A 21,099-nucleotide genomic window follows, 5' to 3' on the forward strand; every position below is an offset into this window, starting at 1 on the left:
GACACACCCCCACAACATCGTCGTAATTCACGCCACCACCGCCAGAAGCGGAACCCACCCCCACCACTCTCTCTCTCTGTTTTTTTACATCACGGACCAGGAATGCGTGCAGATTACTATTCTTGGGATTCTTCGCATTCAGTGGGTGAGGGGCTCCCAAAAGCAAGCGAAAGGGCAACTTAGCCACCGCACAATGCTAAGCCGCGAGGATTTGTTAATTGGCTATGGCTAAATTTTGATTTAAAGCTTTCGTGACTGCAGTAATTCATATTCTTAGTTTTTTCGGTAAAGTCACGTTGAAGAGAAACAACAAAATAACAAAATATATATAAAACAATAAAAAATTCTCACGACGTTTCGACCATAACTCAAACGGTCATCATCAGGTGTGTCGGTTTGCATAAATTTATTTTGAAAACGGCATATTTATTTATATATATATAAAAAAATAACGTTTGCGTCACGCGCAACGATGGCAGTTTGCCAGGACTAGTCCATCTATTTTTTTTTTGAAAAGAGGAGGGGGGAGACGAAATTTGTTTTTATGTATGCTGTCTGAAAGGCACTGTAAGCGTGAACAATCAATCAAGAACTGAAATGATTTATCAAATCTTTCCAATGATTGCTAAGATAGAATCCATCTTCTCGGTTGAAATTGTCTCTGTGTTTGTATATGTGGATAGCCTCATGAACGAATCTCTCATGGAAGCCAGATGGCTTACAAAGAACCTCCGTCTTGGAAAAGTCAATGGCATGTGAGCCTACTGAATTAGAACAATGATCTGCTACGGCCGAGGTGTTGGTCCTACCGTGTTTAAGGTCTGCTTTATGTTCACGAATGCGGTCCGAGATATGGCGTTTGGTTTCTCCAATGTAACTACTACCACAGAGGCAACTTAGTTTGTAGACACCAGGGTATTGTATGTCCGGAATCACATCTTTTACAGACGGAACCAGATCACGGATTTTATGTAATGTGTTGAAACGGACCTGGATCTTGTGTTTATTCAAGATTTTGGAGATCTTTTTTGTGATCCCAGCAATGTAGGGTAAAGTGATGGTTTTGAAAGGCTCCTCAAGAGGGTTCTTCTTCATGGTTTGAGTGATAGCTTTGCGGATTGTATAGTCGGAGTAACCATTAGCCCTAAGAGCTTGGTGTACGTGCTTGAGTTCACTGCTTATGTGTTCCTGGTCGGATATGCATTGGGCTCTATGATACAGAGTCTTGATGAGAGAATTCTTCTGTGATGGATGGTGGTGGGAATCCGGTTTCAGATAAGCATCCGTATGGGTAGCTTTCCTGTAGACAGAGTGGCTCATTGAACCATCAGGTCTCTTTTTAATTAGGACATCCAAAAAAGGTATCTTGCCATCTATTTCGACTTCCATGGTAAATCTGATGGCTGGGTGTATGGAATTGATGTGGTCGAAGAATTTGTCTAGAGCAGGCCGGCCATGTGGCCAGATGACAAAAGTGTCATCCACGTACCTCTTCCATAAGGTTGGGCGCAGAGTGGCAGTCTGGATGGCGTCAGTCTCAAATTTCTCCATGAAAATGTTAGCTATAACTGGAGAAAGGGGGGAGCCCATTGGGGTGCCCTCAGTTTGTTTGTAGAAAGTTCCATTCCAAGTGAAGTATGTATTGGTTAAACAGTGTCTCACCAGGGGGGGTACCTCAGTGTTTAGTCCTTGATGAACCAAGTCTTCAATGATTGCAATGGTGTCAGGTACAGGAACCTTGGTGAATAAGGAAACTACATCAAAACTGACAAGCAGGTCGTCTGGGGACAGGGAAATACCCTTGATGGTTACTCCGACTATACAATCCGCAAAGCTATCACTCAAACCATGAAGAAGAACCCTCTTGAGGAGCCTTTCAAAACCATCACTTTACCCTACATTGCTGGGATCACAAAAAAGATCTCCAAAATCTTGAATAAACACAAGATCCAGGTCCGTTTCAACACATTACATAAAATCCGTGATCTGGTTCCGTCTGTAAAAGATGTGATTCCGGACATACAATACCCTGGTGTCTACAAACTAAGTTGCCTCTGTGGTAGTAGTTACATTGGAGAAACCAAACGCCATATCTCGGACCGCATTCGTGAACATAAAGCAGACCTTAAACACGGTAGGACCAACACCTCGGCCGTAGCAGATCATTGTTCTAATTCAGTAGGCTCACATGCCATTGACTTTTCCAAGACGGAGGTTCTTTGTAAGCCATCTGGCTTCCATGAGAGATTCGTTCATGAGGCTATCCACATATACAAACACAGAGACAATTTCAACCGAGAAGATGGATTCTATCTTAGCAATCATTGGAAAGATTTGATAAATCATTTCAGTTCTTGATTGATTGTTCACGCTTACAGTGCCTTTCAGACAGCATACATAAAAACAAATTTCGTCTCCCCCCTCCTCTTTTCAAAAAAAAAATAGATGGACTAGTCCTGGCAAACTGCCATCGTTGCGCGTGACGCAAACGTTATTTTTTTATATATATATATAAATAAATATGCCGTTTTCAAAATAAATTTATGCAAACCGACACACCTGATGATGACCGTTTGAGTTATGGTCGAAACGTCGTGAGAATTTTTTATTGTTTTATATATATTTTGTTATTTTGTTGTTTCTCTTCAACGTGACTTTACCGAAAAAACTAAGAATATGGCTATGGCTAATTAAACAAAAGCACGCCCGACCACTCGCGCGTATTTGTCGTAATTCTTTGTGTAGCGTGAGCCGCTAGTTTCAGACACACTGCTTAGTATGGTGGTGGTGGTGGTCGTGTCAAGGACAACAAAATACAAACTCGACACACACCCGTCAACAACGCTGTTGACTTAAATTTTAAAGTAATAATTGAGGCGACGTTTCGACCAATTGCCCTACTTGTTAGAAGGACTATATGGTCTGGAACGTCGCCAACATAGTTTTCCTCTTAATGGCACAGCGTATTGTGACAAATATGTTGGGTTTTTGTCCGTTTCAAACAATAGTGGCTACAAACGTTAAGATTTGTCTTCGCAGGCTGAGTGTGAAATCATTGTATGAATGCATATTTATGACACGCTATTATTATTTCCATCATGAATACCTGACCAGTTACAGATTTAAAACGTGCACACACGTGTCAATTACATGGTTGCCGATGTAAATGTATCAATAACACCACAGACACCCTTTGCTAATAAGGTAGTCTGCCCCATGAGATTCTCCAGGTGAAATATTTAAATTGATTGTAGTATTTTAAAAAAATCCTAAAAACTACAGCAGCATATCACGAGTCGTGGAAAGTCATTATTGTGAAGTTTAGATTGTAAGACATTAGATTTGTGTTGGATAATAAAGGGCAGCGTATAGTGTATACAGTTTATGAAAGGTACATCCCAGCTATTGCTTGCTCACTCCACTGCTGGTTGAAGAGCTTCTTCCACTAAAGGGGCCGTCCATAAATGACGTCACGCACCTGGGGGGGGGGGGGTCAGACATTTGTGACGATGTGTGACGAGGGGGGGGTGAGAAATGTGACGTCACATCAAAATGCGCAACTTTAAATAAATATAAACAACACGTTCTACTGAATTAAATATACTTTCTCATAAATGTTTTCTCCTACAACATCAGAGTGCAGCGCCACATTAAATACGCACTGCAATGACAATAGTTTAAAGCGATTTGAAGCATGTTTTATTTTATTTTGGGGGGGGGCAGAGCTTTGTGACGTCATATTTGAGGGGGGGGGGGTCTGACTTTTTGTGACAACGGGGGGGAGGTAAAACATCGTCCAAAATCGCGTGACGTCATTTATGGACGGCCCCAAAGGAGACTCTACAGCCTCTCTCGAGATCGTATTTTGGCCTCCTCTTCCACACTCGAGTGTGTATGCGTAAACAAAGAATACTAACACGACGTAGATGTTGAACTTACATTGCAAACCGATGACGAGTCACGTGTGTTGGTATGTGAAAAAGGGTCATTGTCTAGAAACGTAGCCTCATATTTACGTCCTTCAGGGCCACGATGTTATTGGCGGATTGTGTTGGGTTTATTTTGTTGACTAGTCAGACTTGGCACACTTTGGTTTTGGCATATGACATTGTTCAGATACCGACCAGCAGTGTAATCACATGCCTGCCATACCGAGAGCAGCATACCACGAGCCTAGGGCAAAGTATTGAAACGTTTATTATGTTTACAGTACCCGTATTACTGAAATACACCAGAGGATCACGTATCACCCAACGTTTGAATATTGAAGCCAAGATTCCACTGAGTCTGTGCTGTGGTCGCAAAGCAGGTACAATAAAAAATAGTTTCCATATCATCCATAATGGTACACAGAGCAACGTGTGCTCATATAGTGGCATGCATATGCCACTCCTACGAAGTTCAACATACATACACACAATTATCTGAAGGTCACAAGGGGTAGCCCTGCAAATGAAACGAAAAACTACTTTTTTACTTTACCAGGTAAGGCCCACTGAGCTATTATAGCTCTTTTTCACAAGCGACCTGGCCACAATTGATAGCTCAACGAAGTGGCTTATCGTGTGGAAATTGATATTGCAGCCCAATACTTGTCGAAACGCGTGTTTCTAAATGTGGAGGTAAAAACCGGAGGACCCGGAGAAAGGAAAAAAAAACCACAAGACCACGGGTAGAGAGACATGCAAACTCTAAATATACAGGCGTCAGGGTTGGGATCGAACCAACGAGCTGCTGTGTACCAGGCGAGGTAGTTGGCATCTCACCACCTTGGCACGGCTGCTTGCTCATGTCCCTGCTGGCTGAAGGGCTTCCACACTTGGGAGCGCTAGAGAGCCCCTCCAGATGGCATTTGGTCTACTCGTACACACTGGCTAGACGTCTGTGGAACAGGTCAGGGTACCCACACTCTACCACGCAACCTACCGATCGAGTAAATGTGGTTCACCGCTTCGTACTGTTGGGAGGAGAGAGGGCGGGAATGTTGAGACTTAAGAAAAGCTTGTTACAGCACCATTCTTTCAACTTCCGCACCAGGAGATCGAACCGACCGTCTCTGAATTGCAAACATGCTAACCATTATCCCACGGCAGCATCCCTAGCTGTTACCGAAGTTGTTGAATAATATTGCCTAGCCTTATACGTCTGTAGTGAAGTAGGAAGGTGCGTAGTGCAAACAGCGTGATTACATGGTAACAAAGACAGTGCGGGTTATGTTGGGTCAGCCTGTGGCGAAGGCAAATACAATACAGGTTATGTTAGGGCAATTAAGCTGGGAGAGGCAAGGACGGCTGTGATTGGCTGGAGCTGGTGTCAAGGCCAGAGTGGCGCCTAAAGGTCTGGCTGAGAAACAGGTGCGGACGACGCCGAGCGTCGTTGGAGCACTTGGACTAATTAATTGGGGAGTAACGAGAGCGGGGATAAATTGGGGAGTCGGAAATTGGAGCGAGGTGTTGTTGACGTTGGAGAGCTTGGAGTCAGCAGCGGGGAATTGAAGTGTTGGAGAGCTTGGAGACAGAGTTGGAGGGACAGAGTTGGAGAGACGGAGTTGTAGACGGAGCTTGGAAACAGCGTGGCGATAGCGGAGCTGAAGAAGAGAAGCAGCCAGCAGCGGAGAGAGCGTAACGATAGCGGAGCTGAACATAGACGAAGCAGTTAGCAGTAGAGAGAGCATAGTGACGGTGATAGCGGTGAATAGAGATGAAGCAGTTAGCAGTGGAGAGAGCATAGTGACGGTGATAGCGGTGAATAGAGATGAAGAAGTTAGCAGTGGAGAGAGCATAGTGACGGTGATAGCGGAGAGCGGAGACGAAGGAGTTAGCGGCGGAGTAAGCGAAGTAATCGTGGGGAGTGGAGAGACAAAGGTGGCGAGCGAGTCGCGTGAAGCACGGCGAGCGAGCCGTGGCGACCAGGATGCTGTGGAATATTTAGGACACGCGGAGAGTTGTAAATAAAGCGGTGTTCGAAGAAAGACAAAAGTTGTCCGAGTGAACTCAAACACTTCACGTCCAATGAACAAAATATGGCCAACATCGTGGCTTCTTCACAATGGCCAAAGGGGGCAAACCCTAAGATACGTCCTATGTTACTATATAATAAAGTGTGAATGACGATATTGATATGACGTACGATATTTTGAGGCTGTACTGCTACGCTCCTGACATTCCAATCCCTGAAATTATTCGATGCTGATAAGTGATGAATAAACTTGGACATTTGAACCACGCGGAATTGAATTCCTACGTGCCCAGGAATATCGTGCCTGTTACATAAGTGCCCATGTAACAGCACCTACTTCCGTTGGCTAATTATATAACATACATTCATTCTATCAACCTACGTTCTACCAGCTGGTGGCCATGGTCATGATTCTGCGTGTAGAATATGAACGAGAATCGTGATGGTATCTTGACGTGCAGAGCACGCTGGGATTCATGTTGCAAGGAGAACAGACGTGGGAGCATATATGTATCGTACAACAATGCATGCCGTCGCACTGCCCTCTGCTGTCCATAAAATAGCCCCGCAGTAGTCTATAACATCTGTATTAGGCATGGTGGTCACCTATCCATGCACTATCCAGACAGAATCGTGCGCTCTGAAGAAGGGTTATTGCCTGAAACGTCGCAGATTCTGTACTCTTAATGCCAGAGTGTTATTGACGATAGTTGTATCCTTTGTATGTTATTGCGAGCACTGAACAGGCTCCTGCCCTGTTCAGCCTACGAGATTCAATGACAACGGACGCACTTCACGTGATTTGGACATCTGTGAAATTGAGCTTTATAGCCCATCGGATTCCGAGAGTATAAATTAATATTCTGATTCTGGTAATCGACACGTCTATTTAAACCCAAAAAATGAACACGATAAATCATCACGATGTCTCTAATCACCTACAGTATTCACAACGCACTGACTACATTCTGTTGCCAATAAACTATCTCCGCAGCAGCCGATAACATCTGCTTTTCATTGCACATGTCTAGAAATAATTACGACTATAATGAGCCAAGAATGTCTGTGTGTCCCGCGCGAGACGTCACTCCACATGCCGCACCCCCCGTCATGAATATTCATGAGCGGGTGGATTTTTACACTCACGCAGAAGAAGGTCGAGCGGATATCATTTTTTTCGCAAATTCGCTTTAAGTTTGACGTTTCTTTATTGAAAGTGAATCTAATAAATAATTCTACGCAGCAACAAGGTGGATTTGGTGTCTTTATTTATTTCTTCAGCACTTGAGACGAAAGGTAAGTCTAATTTATGCTTCTAGATTATGGTAAAGAGACATTTCTCGGTGATTTTCCAGACATTGTATCGATTTCCAATTTATTTCAACCCCAGCGATCGAAAGCAGAAGAGAATAAAGTATCAGAGCAGTGAATTGGAACAAATTGAAGGTCAGTTTATATACAGTGCTACAGTGAAATGCAGTGAAGTGTTTGATGACATAGTTTCGTGCAAGATTCACTGCCATTAAATTTACACAAGATGCAATTATAACTCTGCTAAAAAATCGTAAATATTACAGCTTCCGTCCTAGGACGGGCAAAGAAGCCAGTTAAGTGCATTATACCCACTAAATCTCTTCATATATATACATATGCATATAAAGATACACATTTTTTTATGTTTTAACCAAAAGAAAGTCAGGCAGCCAGTCGGTGGTCACGATTGCCCCACCATGCCCACACAAAGAGACAAACACTCAGCGGGAATGTGTCTTGTTTGGGATGGGGCACAAACAAAACAAGCGGTGGGGAATGTGTTTACTTGACTGAGGCACACACACACACAAGACAAAGATCCTCCTCTATGTAGCCTTAAACTTTTGTTCGCGAGCACCTATGAAGGCCGGCACGGCATACGGGGGTTGTGTATGGCCAGCACCACGCACCGGGCTGCCTTTGTCTCTCCATTGACCATTTGTGTACAAACCGCACCGGGTACTCATTTGAGGCTGAGCCGACCTAGGGGAGGCCCCAGGACCGGTTCAGATAATCGTCACCGATGGTGTTGGTTGGGACGTGAGCGGGTTTCGAACTACGACTGAGGCACGTACTGGCACACACAACAAAGACAAAGATCACCCGTGTAGCCTTAACACACTGTTTGGGCAAGTGTTGTTCGTGTGGCCAGCACCACGTCCGACCGCCTTTGTCTCCCACAGTGGCGATGTTTACTACACACCGCACCAGGTACTCATTTGAGGCTGGGTCGACCTAGGGGAGGCCCCATGACCGGTTCAGGATAATTGTCACTCGGGTCGCCGGGTTCGTAGCGGCACGGGCACACGAGCCCCGCTGCTGTTGATGCCGGGGCTGTCCACCCCGACCCTGCACCGCAGTCCCAGCAAACAGCCGCGACAACAACGCGCAGGGAAGGGCACCAGCGGCTTGAGCGACCACATTTTTGCAACGATTTGCAACGAGGTTAATAACAATGTGATCTAAATTCCAGACAAACGTGTTCCCCCATCCCTCCCTCCCTCCCTCTCTCCCTCCCTCTCTCTCTCTGTTTCTCATCTCGACGCAAAGTCGCTGCCATCATTCAACACTCAATACGCAGATATGTTACATTCGTTTTCCCGTCTCCTGCTATTGTGAGATATTCTAATTTTCCATTGATATGTTCTCGTTAACATCATGGGACCCCCTTTGTCAGTACCAAAAATATGAGAATAGGTTTTCACCTTTTTTTCTTGCAACAAAACAGCTGTGTTAAGATGTTAAAACACCAAACTGAAACCTTTTACGAGGAATAATGTCACTGCATTAACCACAATACCTGTGGTCAGAATGCAAACAAAAAAACAACACTCTGATAATATGATGCATTGTCTTTGAAACTGATTGGTCCACGCCAGAGACTGCTTTCGTTGGAGCCTCGTCTCAAAACGGTGTTAAGACCAGAGGACGCCGAAAGGCGTCTCAAAACAGTCTAACACCGTTTGGAGACTAGGCTCAAAAGAAAGCTGTCTCTGGTGTGGACCAATCAGTTTCAAAGACAATGCATCATATTATCAGAGTGTTTTTTTGTTTGCATTCTGAGCACAAGTATTGTGGTTAATGCGGACATTATTCCCTGTTAAAGGTTTCAGTTTGGTGTTTTAACATCTTAACACAGCTCTCTTCTCATGTCCTAGTTTGTTTTTGTAACCCAGAGGCGGCAAACCTCCTCACGAGTGGCTCAAGTGAGACGGTGGTTGGCATGGAGGGTCGGCCCACGGACTTGTCTGATTTATCAGAGTTTACAGAAATATTTTACAATTAATTGACCCCTGACAGTAGTTTTTCCCCTTTGCATGTTCTTTTTTCTGTTTTATATAAAGCTTACTTTAAAAAAAAATGTGTTTTAGAGAATTAAATGTGGGGTCACAGGACATCTGGACCACGCTGTACTCTGGCCTGATAATACACAGCAAATGAAGCCCAGCTCTCACGAACAAATAATACACGAACATTTAAATATATATTTACACATACTGCGTATATAACTGCCGAAGTGAAGCGTGTGTAGTCCATTGTCAATCCACAGTTGGGATTCGGAAGGCTCCCCTCCTACGCTGTGTGTAGGTCATGGGGTTATCTGACCATACTTCACCACGCTGGTCTGTGCGGGTTAGTGAAGGGTTTAATTTTGGGGGTGGGGGGCGTTACCTGTTTAGATATCGCTCACCACGGATGTCAACCGTGGCCGGGAACCAAATTCACTCGGTTTATATATTTGTTTTATTTTTGTGGGAGAACGATAGTTATTTGATGTTATATTCGCCGTGGAATGGAGCGACGGCGCTGGGTTAGCGCATTGCGCTGCCGTGGTTTATTCTGCACGCACAAACCCCCCCCAATGACCAACACGGAATGGGATGGGGGAGGCCTTCATCCAGCAGTCTACTGACAAGGTGTTGGGAAGATTGGACATTGTAATCCATCGCTGCGCCTGCAATTCAAACAATTGAGGGGGGGAGGGGGGGGAGGAAGACTTGATTTTAGAGAAGACATTTACTTAAGTGCTCTTTTACGTTCGCTGTGGTATTTAATCATTGTCAGGCATGGTCAATCCACTGTTGGATGACGCCCCCCCCCCCCCCCCCCCCAAGGCCGTCGCCACTTCCTCACGATGCTGTGATGTAGCAATCCCACCTGGTACGTTCTAACTTTGACCAAACATCAAAGCGTGGATCTGTCGCACGCCGTGGCGGGTCATCAGTGATCGACCGGTCCACAAATTGCCGTCGTGACACGCTAATGCCACAGACCTTGCAAATCTGCCATGCAAAAGTGCATAGCTCCGTGGAGTCTTCGCAGTCTAGCCAGGCCGGGTATAGACTAAACAGTTATGTTTTAAACAATGAGCCTGTGACCCCCTCCCCCCCGCCCCCAAAGAAAAAATCCACCTGCACGTGAAACTAATTGGCAAGATTACAGGCGTGCCACCTTACGCATGCACAATAGCAGCGCGTCCTGTCCAAAATAAACATGGGCTAAAAAAAAAACCCTCTCTCTCCCTCTCTCTCTCCCAAAGCATCTGCTAACAATGGGCTGCCTTGTTGGGTGTTCAAAGTTGGATTCCTGTGCTGCGTGAGATCGACCATTCCACAGCCCCGCGTGTTGCTCAGTGTCCTTGGGAGCAACGTCGAAAGCACGGAGTGGAATTTCATCCAGCTGTGAATCTAGAACGACTGGTGATCCTGGTTTATTAGTTGTTGTATTCAACGCGCGTGTGTGTGTCTGTGTGTGTGTGTAGGGGAGCGGTAGTGTAGCGGTTATCGCGCTGCGCTGCGAACCCGGCGACCGGGGTTCGATTCCCGCTCACGGCCAACACCAGTGACGATTATCTGAACCGGTCCTGGGCCTCCCCTAGGTCGACTCAGCCTCAAATGAGTACCTGGTGCGGTGGATAAAAACATTGCCACTGGGGAGACTAAGGCGGTCGGGCGTGGTGCTGGCCACCCACCCCCTTGTGTACCGTTCCGGCCTTCATAGGTGCTCGCCAACAGCACTTGCCCCTACAGTCTGTTAAGGCTATATAGGGGATCTTTGTCTTTGTGTGTTTGTGGAACGGTAGTGCAGCGGTTAGCGCACCACCACCCGAGTTTGGTTTCCGCTCACGACTAACACCAGTGACGATGATCTTTTTGTTTCAAAAACATCTTTATTCAGACTGGAAGAATCCGATGAGCTATAAAGCTCTTTTTTTTTACAGATGTCCATCTGAACCGGTCCTCGTCCTCCCCTAGGTCGACTCAGCCTCAACTTAGTACCTGCTGCTGTAATAAGCATCGCTACTGAGGAGACAAAAGCGGTCGCGTTTTGTTGCTGGCCACCCACCCCCTTTGCGGACCGTTCCGGCCTTCATTCGGTGCTCGCTAACAGCACTTGGTCCCAGCAGGCTCTCACAGGCTATACGGGGGGGGGTATCTTTGTCTTTGAGACCAGGATTCATTCGCAGAGTTGCAGCTCGGATGCAGAATTCGGCCAGGGTCGGATTACGGTTCCTGTAGGCCACTTCTATTTGCCGTAGACCTTCACGTGATAACTTTCAACGGTTGCTACCGCTTACTGCCTCGGTGTCACTGGCACTGCCGATGTCACTCCGCTAGTTTCTGACGCGTTCCTCGTCCAAGCCGCTGGACAGACGTCGTTTTATGCCGATACGCTCATTATTTAGCCCGTGCTACTATTTCGATGGGAGCGCGCTGTGTGCCGCAAGATAAGCAGATTTAATTTGAAATTTTTTTGAGAGAGAAAGAAAAAAACAAGGTTAGCCTAAAAAAATATCAGCGAAAATATCTTCAAAATTTTGTTTTACTTTGATTATCGTATCGGATGACGCAGCTTTAAAAGTATGCGTTCATTTTTATATATATAAAAAAAGTCAAATTTATTTTTTCGGAGGCCCTTTTGTTTTCGTCGGCACTGCTGTGCCTATTCGATAATACCACCCTGAATTCGGCCACCACTGTTTGGATCATTAGCTTCCCCCTCGGAGGGCTACTTATGGGGGCGCGGCGTGGACGCTGATCCATTGCAACTCCGTGATGCTGGGGCTGCTGATTGCTGTTGCTGCTGCTGCCCATAATGATGACATGCGCTTAAAATGTACATAGCCGGAGCTTAATTATCTCACTGGATATTTTACGGGTCACCGATCGACTGGAGTAGGCATGTGACCCGTAGCTACAACCAGAACGTGATGCATACCGGATGTGGTGTGCCGGGTGCAGAACTATTTTCTGGGTTGGTGACCCCTGACAGACTCTTTTTTGGAAATTCAGCCCTGCAGCTCGATCGTGGGGGGGAGTGGTGACAGTGGTTAGCGCTTTAGCACTCGTAAACCAGCGAGCTGATTTTCATTTCCAACTACGGACATGTTATTTAATTGTATTTATTTATTTTACAAGGTATGGCTCACTGAGCTATACAGCTCTTGTTCAAAAGCGACCCGGCCACAAATGATCGTTCAAAGAAGTGGCTTACGTGGACATGTTTCACAACCGAATACTCGAAACGCATGTTTCTAAATGCGGAGGGAACTCATAGATACCAGGCGAGGTAGAGTGATATCTGGAACCGGTTCTTTGGGGCACCCCTTCACCTACCTGCATTGTTTGACAGTCTGTTATGAGCTTGGCCAAAGAAGGACTCACGACCAACAGCGCGCGGTGTTCATCCATAAGTGTAATCAATAAAGGGAGCTGTACACGGTTAATGTAACGTTCATCATCAGTCACGTCGAGGCCAATACGTGCCCGCGTGCAGCACCCAGGGGCATGCGTGTTGAACGGTGTTATGCACGCTTCAGGCATGCAGGAATTCAATTAAAAAAAACACCTTGTGAACGGTATGTCCCATACGTGGCATGGACGTCGGAACACTGGTTCGAATAATTTAGAATGTACAACAAACAGCGAAACCTGAAGTGTACACTTACACTGCGCGCGCTCTCTCTCTCTCTGGCTTAAGCATCAAAGTCATTGATCGCTTTACTTCTATTTACTTTTGTGACCTCATATTTCACTTCTGCTCCTCCCTCTCTCTCTCCTGTACCATCCACTCCCAATACTTACTGAATCCGCTTTTTGTCTCCTATTTATCGGGCGTTGGTGGCGATGCACGCGCTGCGCCGCGAACCTAGCGACCCTAGTTCGATTTACAATCACGGCCAACACCAGTGACGATTATCTGAACCGGTCCTGGCACCTCCCCTAGGTCGACTCAGCCTCAAATGAGTACCTGGTGCGGTGTGTAAACATCGCCACTCGAGAGACAAAGGCGCACGGGCGTGGTGTTGACCACTCACCCCCTCGTGTGCTGCGTCCCCCCCCTCATAGGTGCTCGCTAACAGCACTTGCCCCGACAGTCTGAGGAAGGTTATACGGGGGATCTTTGTCTTGGCCTGTAGTCCAGCACTGTGGAGGCAGCGAGGGTTGGCAGATCCCACGAATGTTGTGAAACCCGTGGGCGTTGAGAAGCCATACTCTGGCTCGACAGGCGAATGCAGTACAGCAAAAATAATGTAGACTTTTTTTTCCATGTTCCGTCTGTTTGGGATAGTGTTTCCCCTTCGCTTGCATGGATTTTCTCCGGGTGCTTGGGTTTTCTTCCACGTGTAATCCCTCATTAATAGGCCCATAACACCTTAATATACAGAGGATAGCAGAGCTTGGTCATTTGCTGGTAGCGCCGGCTCACTGCGCGGTTGCTTTGCTGCTTGTCTGTGACTGCTGTGCGCGTTCCAAGTTGACATTCTGAATCGCCACATGGTAGGATATCACGGAGTGGTGGCACGCGCACTGCGCTATGAACCTGGTGACCCCGAGTTCTATTTCTGGCCACGGCTTGTGTAATCATCGAGCGATATTCTGAATCGGCTCTGGGCCCCTTCCTTCATCAATCCACGCGAACCATCGTGGTTAAAGTAGAGTCAAACACCTCCGATAACTAGCAACACTGCCAGACAAGATAGCGCAGTCGTGAATTGAAAAAGGCCTGTGTTTGATTGGAGTCGGTCGCTCCCTCCTGTCTGCAACAGCCATCACTTTGACTTCCTTTCTGGCTCCATTAAGTATTACTTTTTCTGTTGAATGTTGTGTTTAAATATTAATTTAATGTTTGATGTACTATCTCGAAAAGATGATGCCTAGTGGCCAAGACTAATCACAGAGTGGCATCCAAAGGAGCGATCGCGCCCGGTAATTAGTCCACCTTGAATATGAAATCAGCTCATGTTCGATGGATTGCACGCATCGCAAGACGGTAAGAAATGTTTCATAGTTCATAGTTTTCATGACAATGTCTTGGGGGAAAAAAAAAACCCTTCAGCAGTGGATTAATCAGGGCTGATGGTGATGATTAAATATCCCATTCACTGTTTTGCTTATTTTACGAGTAATATATTGCTGTATTATGCTATTACGCACACACCCTATGTGTAGTAAAGCCACTGAAACATAAACCACGTGTCAACATTGGAAATTGGCACGACGCATTGCTTCGTGTCAGATTGATGTATTGCCTTTTTTCTACCCAACGTAACGAGCCGTTTTCAGCTAAACCTCAACTTCGAGATGACCAAGCATTAAGTCCTGCACTCTGGCGGCATGCAAAAAAAAGCATTCACAATAGCCGCCTTATTTTCCACAGCAGGCCAGCTTATGATGCGGGGCATTTCGTACGCCGGCCACAAATTTCAGGCATGAACAGTTATTTTGCAATGGTATCATCGTACGCAAACCGGGACGAGCATCAGGGTGATTGATGGGCCAGCACTCACCAATTCCCCCGTATAACCTTAACAGGCTGTTGGGGCAAGTGCTGTTAGGGAGCGCCTATCAAGGCCGGCACGGCACACGATGGGGGTGGGTGCCTAGCACCACGCCCGATCGCCTTTATCTCCCGAGTGGCGAAGTACACACATCGTACCAGGGACTCATTTGTTGATGAGTTGACCTGGGGGGGGGTGGGGTGGGGGGGGCCAGGACTGGTTCAAATAATCGTCACGATTGTTGACAGAAGCGGGATTCGAACTCGGGTCGGCAGCGCGCTAAGCGCTCCACTCACTCGCTCACCAGTAGTCAGTGGCCTCCTGATCGCTCTTGTATCGCTACTACTGTAATATGGCTAATGTTCCCGTGAACTTCACTGATTGATTCCTCCACCCATGTTGAGGAATCGGTCTACCAGACACTGACTGTTTCGTCTCATTCAAGCTGTGTTCAACCACCACCGCTACCACACTGCAGGTCAAAACACTCCCCCCCTTCCAGCTTCTTGCCTTAACACACTGCGCGACATTGGAATTCCCTCCCATCGTCTCTTTTCCACAAGTTCTTGCTCAGTTCAAAAAAAGAAAAAAAAAACACGCATTGAACTCTTATCTTCTACAACTTTAAGAGTGCCGTTTGTTGCTGCCCGCTTGGAGGTCTGGACCCTTTGTGCGCCGAAACCGCGATAATAATAAAAATCCCACTAAATCGCGGTGGCTTCAACAACAACAAAAACAACAGCAACAGCCACGGAATGACAATGACGATATTGGCCATACATCTTAGAAACGACGACCTCTTCAAAGCGAGACGGAACGCTTTGTGCAGATGGCGTTCCTGCTATCGGGTTTCAGACCCAGCGATGGGGCGGCCCACTGCCTCGGGACCAGTTGCCTGCCGTTTCTCCGGACAATGCTTCGCTTCCAACTGTGCTCCTCACCTCGTAGGGGCAAACACCACCCGCTGACTCACCGGCACCGGCAGTAGCAGCACCGCAGAGGGAGTCATCCTTGACGTACATCAAGCTCGTTAAAAAATAATCGCCACTTTAAAAAAAAAAAAAATTGCTGTGGTTTTCACACCTGATGATGATTGCTTGTGTTGCAGTCGAAACGTCGTGAGAATTTTATTGTTTTATATATTTTTTTTAATTATTTTATTGTTTCCCTTCTACGTGACTTTACCGAAAGAACCAAGAATATAATGTGTATCATGCGTAACAAAAAAAAAAGAAATGTCCCGCGTGCTCTTTTGAGCCTCGGGCAGTTCCCATGTCCGTTGATTGTTTATGAGCGTGTGGTGAAAATTCCACATTCCTATGACAAAGCACGGTGCCAGACAATGACTAGTTTTACCAACATCAGAGGGTGAAGTTGACCCTCACTGAGAATTTGAATTCATAATATTGCGTTCGTGATTCATGGAACTCGTAGACAGCCATACATTTCCACACAAATCATATCGCGACGTGCTGGCGATGTGTAGGGGTGCCATGGTGCCATGCCAAGTAAAACACACGACCTCCTGCTATACAGGAGGTCGTGTGTTCGATCACGACCTTGACGCCTGCTGCTGCTGCTGTATATTTTGAGTTTGCACGTTCTCTCTCCACTGTTAGAATCAAAATGCGTTTAGAGTATTTGGCTGCTATAATGTTCCACATGATGGGGGGGGGGGGGGGGCATTTCGTTGGGCTATCATTTGCGACCAAGTCGCTTCTGAAAAAATGAGCTGCACAGCTCAGTAGGCCTTACTTGGGAAAATATAAAATAGCTCAGTTCGTTCAGTATAGCATCTCCATCCACCTCTCTCTCTCTGGTCTCCGCCAGTCTCACGGGGTTGTTCATCTTCATCCCCATCCATTCGCTTACGCCACTCGTCCATCGCTCTCCTGGTCCTCCGATAAAGCAATCTCTGATCATCCTGATACAGTTTTATGGTACTTTTCTCAACAACCTCCTGGTTTGCGGTTGAGGTGGCCTACATTTGTAGGTTTTTGCTTCGTATCAATAGATGCCCCAGTGGTAACCAGGTGAGAACCCATTAACTTGTGGACTCATGCAAACAATTATTTTAAATTCGACTACAATATGTTTACCGGACGGGTGGCTCGCAATCGGAGGGTTGTGCCTTCATCGAGCAGTTGAGTCAGCCCATCATCCCTCCAGGGACGTGTGTGCATGTTGAACTTCTTTCCCACCATACATAGTAAATAGTGTGAATTGTAGGCGCGGGAACAATACAATTGTAATGACTTGACACACTTCTCTTGAGATGGCACTTTATTGAAGACACGTTGACACTTGACACCAGGCGGAGACCGCCTCTGCAACAGCCCCGAATGTCCTGCGCATCTTCCCCTTTTATATACCAACACGAGGCCACGCCCCCCTTCTCGAACCTTCTCGCTGACTCTGGACGCTCCCTCTACCGGCAGACTCCACCGTCCTCTTCCGTCGCCTGGCCACGCTCCCTTCTCGAACATTCCCGAAGCCACCAGTCCCTTTGCGCTCACAGCTGATACCCCTGTAATTACCTCCCGTGGTCGCTGGTGCATTCGTACTGTGAGCTGACCTCCCTCTCATTACCTCCCGTGGCCACTAGTCCCTTCACACTGCATTGCAGGCTCTATTGTCATTACACAATGACTGCAGTACCACTTTGTGGCAAAGTCAACAACATTGGTTGTCCTATGGATAGACTTTGCACTGCCATAAGAAAAATTGTGGAATTTTCACCAATGGGTCTGGCCTAAGTGGGAGATGAGCATCACCCCCCCATGCTCATTTGAGCAGGAAATTGTTTGAGCTCTTTTTTGACAGAATGTTCGAAAGTGCACATTATAGGCTCCGCATACATCGCATACAATTACCGCTGACGAGCCCCTCTCTCTGGTCTTTGCGGAATCCATTCCACAGCCAAGATTAACAGGAATTGTAGCACATTTCCTTCTCGCCCACGTGGATATCCCGCAACCAAAAAATAATTATATATATAAACAGTGTCCTCCATGCATGTCCTCTCGTATCATTATCTCGGGACGGCGCGCGTGCTTCAGCTGTCACTGTGAAGAGATACCTGCGCGAGGAGTATAAATGATTGCAGTCAGGGCCAGTGGCTGATTAAAAGGGAAGGAAAAGATTAAACGGAGCATCTCATTTGATAAATTTTATTACCAAGTCCTGGAAACACTGGTTAACCAAGTTGGTTTTAACCCAATGGTGCACTGCCAGATGATTGCCCTTCTTCTTACACTGTGCAAGAAGGCCATGGTGATTATTTGACCATACCTCACCGAGTTGACCAGTGCGGGTTTTGTGAAAGCCGTGGGAACATAGGAGTACATTGTGACAATGGGTTTTTATTTTTGCAATGCCCTCTCCTGCCCCACAATGCGGCTCCGCAGTAGCCTATAACACCTGCTATGCATGAGAATCACCCATTCAAGCACTATCCAGTGTCCATCCTGCTCAGAGTCCAAAGCTATAGGCATTGTGGCCGTACCTGCAACACTAAAGTTATGCTGCCTGCTGCACGTATACAATTCCATGCTTTTACTACGTTGACATCGACAGGGGAGTTGAACCTCTGTAGGTCTCCCTTCCTCTTCATGCGCCCACCCCCTTAATCATTAGTCCCCACCCCTTCTGGTTATGGCCCCTATCTCATCTTCTTTTTTCCGCTCCGCGTCTTTCCTTTTAGGCCCCGCCCCTTCTTTAGACCTCGCCCCTTTCTTCTTTAGGCCCCGCCCCTTCTTCGTTAAGGCACCGCCTCTTGTTTACCGCCCAGCTCCTTTCCCCAGACGCGGGGTTGGGTTGCTTTGGGGAGTTCTGGTGGGGGTTTGTGGAAGGGGCGGGGGAGTGGGGGAGGTGGCAGTGGGTGGGGGGCTTCACAATGACCACCGAATCCCGCAAACCCACTGGCTATCATCAGAGATTTGTTCATGAAGCCATCCAGATATATAAACACAGACAACTTCAACCGAGAAGATGGGTACAAATTGAGCAATCATTGGAAGGACGTGATTAACCAGGTAAAGTCTTAACCTGCTGTGATGTTTCCATCCTTCCTGCGATTTTAGCTGACTCTCTGAGTTGCATTATTAGGTTGGATGTCTTTGTATTGTCGGGCTGGATGTCCTCCTCGCTCAGCCACCGATGCTGCGACATACTAAGCTCGTGCATTGACACGCTAATCTCTCACAATACAATAGCCACTTCCACAACCTCAGGGAGACCATCTCTAACCCCGCCCTCTTACCCTGAGGCTGCACCCATCTCAGGCCTACATAAGACTTTGTTTCAGTTGCTTTCTCTCTCTCTCTCACCTGAAGACGGTAGCTTGTGTTGCGATCGAAACGTCGTGATCTATTAATTTTCTACCTACGTGACTTTACCGAAAGAGCCAAAGAGTATAGGAACAATATAATAATGAGGTTAACTTCGTTTTTTAATAATAAAGGTTTTCGGGTTGGATCGCGTTATTTATAAATGCGTCGAAACCCTCCACCACCCGACACGGCCAATCAGCAAAATAAAGTGTCACGTTGACAAAAGACAATTAGTTCACTACTTTAGCCCACCGGTGTGTTGAAGCGTCAATCCACAACATTTACACTCTTCAACACACCGGTGGGCTAAAGCAGTGAACTATTTGTCTTTTGTCAACGTGACGCTTTTTTTTGCTGATTGGCCGTGTCGGGTGGTGGAGGGTTTCGACACATTTAATAAATAACGCGATCTAACCCGAAAACCTTTATTATGAATAATATTGGTCGCAAAAGCCTACGTGTTAAATCTTCGTTTTTTAACTCTGCTATGAACCCGGCGACCTGCGTTCAATATCCTGCCACAGTTAACGTCAGTGGTGAGTTAAATCTGAACCGGCCCTTCCTTCGCGAATTCTCACTGAATCAGAATCTTGATTTAGACTGGAGGGAATCCGATGAACAACGACGCCCCTTTTCACAGATGTCCATGACCGACACGATGCAGGGGGACGTCCTCATTCAGCGATGGATTTGTTGTTGTCCTCGTCGAAGAGCTTCGAAGCTCAAATGGGCCTTCACAAGCTGAAATAAAGTCTCGGTCTGGACGGACAAAGGAATGTACTGTAATTTATAAAATGTTAAATATTGCACAACCAATAAGTTAGAAATTATTCGAATTGTCTGCCTGCCAAATTTCGTGCGGTCAGCTTATGCTAACTTGGCATTTGGCACGTTACAGGAGCTTTTACATCGCTTCGATGCCACCCTTAGGCAAGAACAATTGCGTGACCGTCACTCTCAATAATCGGACTGCAATTACGCGCCCCAATGTAAATACCGCGTCTTTTTTCGCACAACAATCGGAAACTATTGACGATACATGTATGAATAGGTGGGAAGATACACGCACGGGGTCCTCGAATTGAGCCAGGTTACACGAACTTGACGATGATGGGAGGGCATCCCAAAGTTGAGCAGTGCGAGCGAAGTCGTAGAGAGAGGAGTCTGTTGAGCCGCAGTGTTGTGGTGAGTGGTGGACGAGGCAGTGCCGGATTATCCGAGTAGCAAAAGTAGCTACAAATGCTACGGACCCCGCACTTTAAAGGGCCCCGCGATAAATGATTTCAAGCTTTCGATTCCGGTTCAGTGATTCTGCACTCTCTATTACTATAGTACTATACCGCCTTCAACTTTTATGATTGACTGGGTGTTTAAGGTTAGCGATGCGTCGTATTATCTGTCTGTATAGCAAATAAAAGAATACAATTACTTTGCTATGCAAGTAAAAAAAAATTGTGTTTTCATATTTATGTTATTTCTATTTAGGGCCCTTTTATAACAACACGTGCTACAGGCCTCGCACGAGCTTAATCCGCCACTCGGACGAGCTGTGCGTGTCGTCGTGGGGAGCGGTGGTCCAGTGGTTAGCGCGCTGGGCTACGAAACCAGCCATCCGAGTTGGATACCTGCTCATGGCTATCAATATCTAAACCGGTCCTGGGCATCTCCTCTGTCGACTCGGCTTCACATGGGTACCTGGTGTTGACAACGTGTGTGCATCTCCACTCGAGAGACAAAGGCGGGCGGGCGGGCGTGCGTGCGTGCGTGGTTCTGGCCACCCACCCCTTCGTGAGCCGTGCGGACCTTCAAGGTGCTCACGAACAGCACTTCCCCCCAAAAGTCTGTTAGGGCGACACGGGGCGGATCTTCCTGTTCCTGCGAGCTGCAATGTTGCTGGTTGAGCACCGTATAGGGGGTGGGGGGGTGGGGGGCGATTAAAGTGTCCTCGCCACGGATGAAGGAATGAACGAGTTAACTTCACGTGATTAAAATAAA

The sequence above is a fragment of the Petromyzon marinus genome, chromosome 17 (genome assembly GCF_048934315.1).
Source record: "Petromyzon marinus isolate PM22_M1 ecotype Great Lakes invasive population chromosome 17, UKy_Petmar_22M1.pri1.0, whole genome shotgun sequence".
NCBI lineage: Eukaryota > Metazoa > Chordata > Hyperoartia > Petromyzontiformes > Petromyzontidae > Petromyzon > Petromyzon marinus.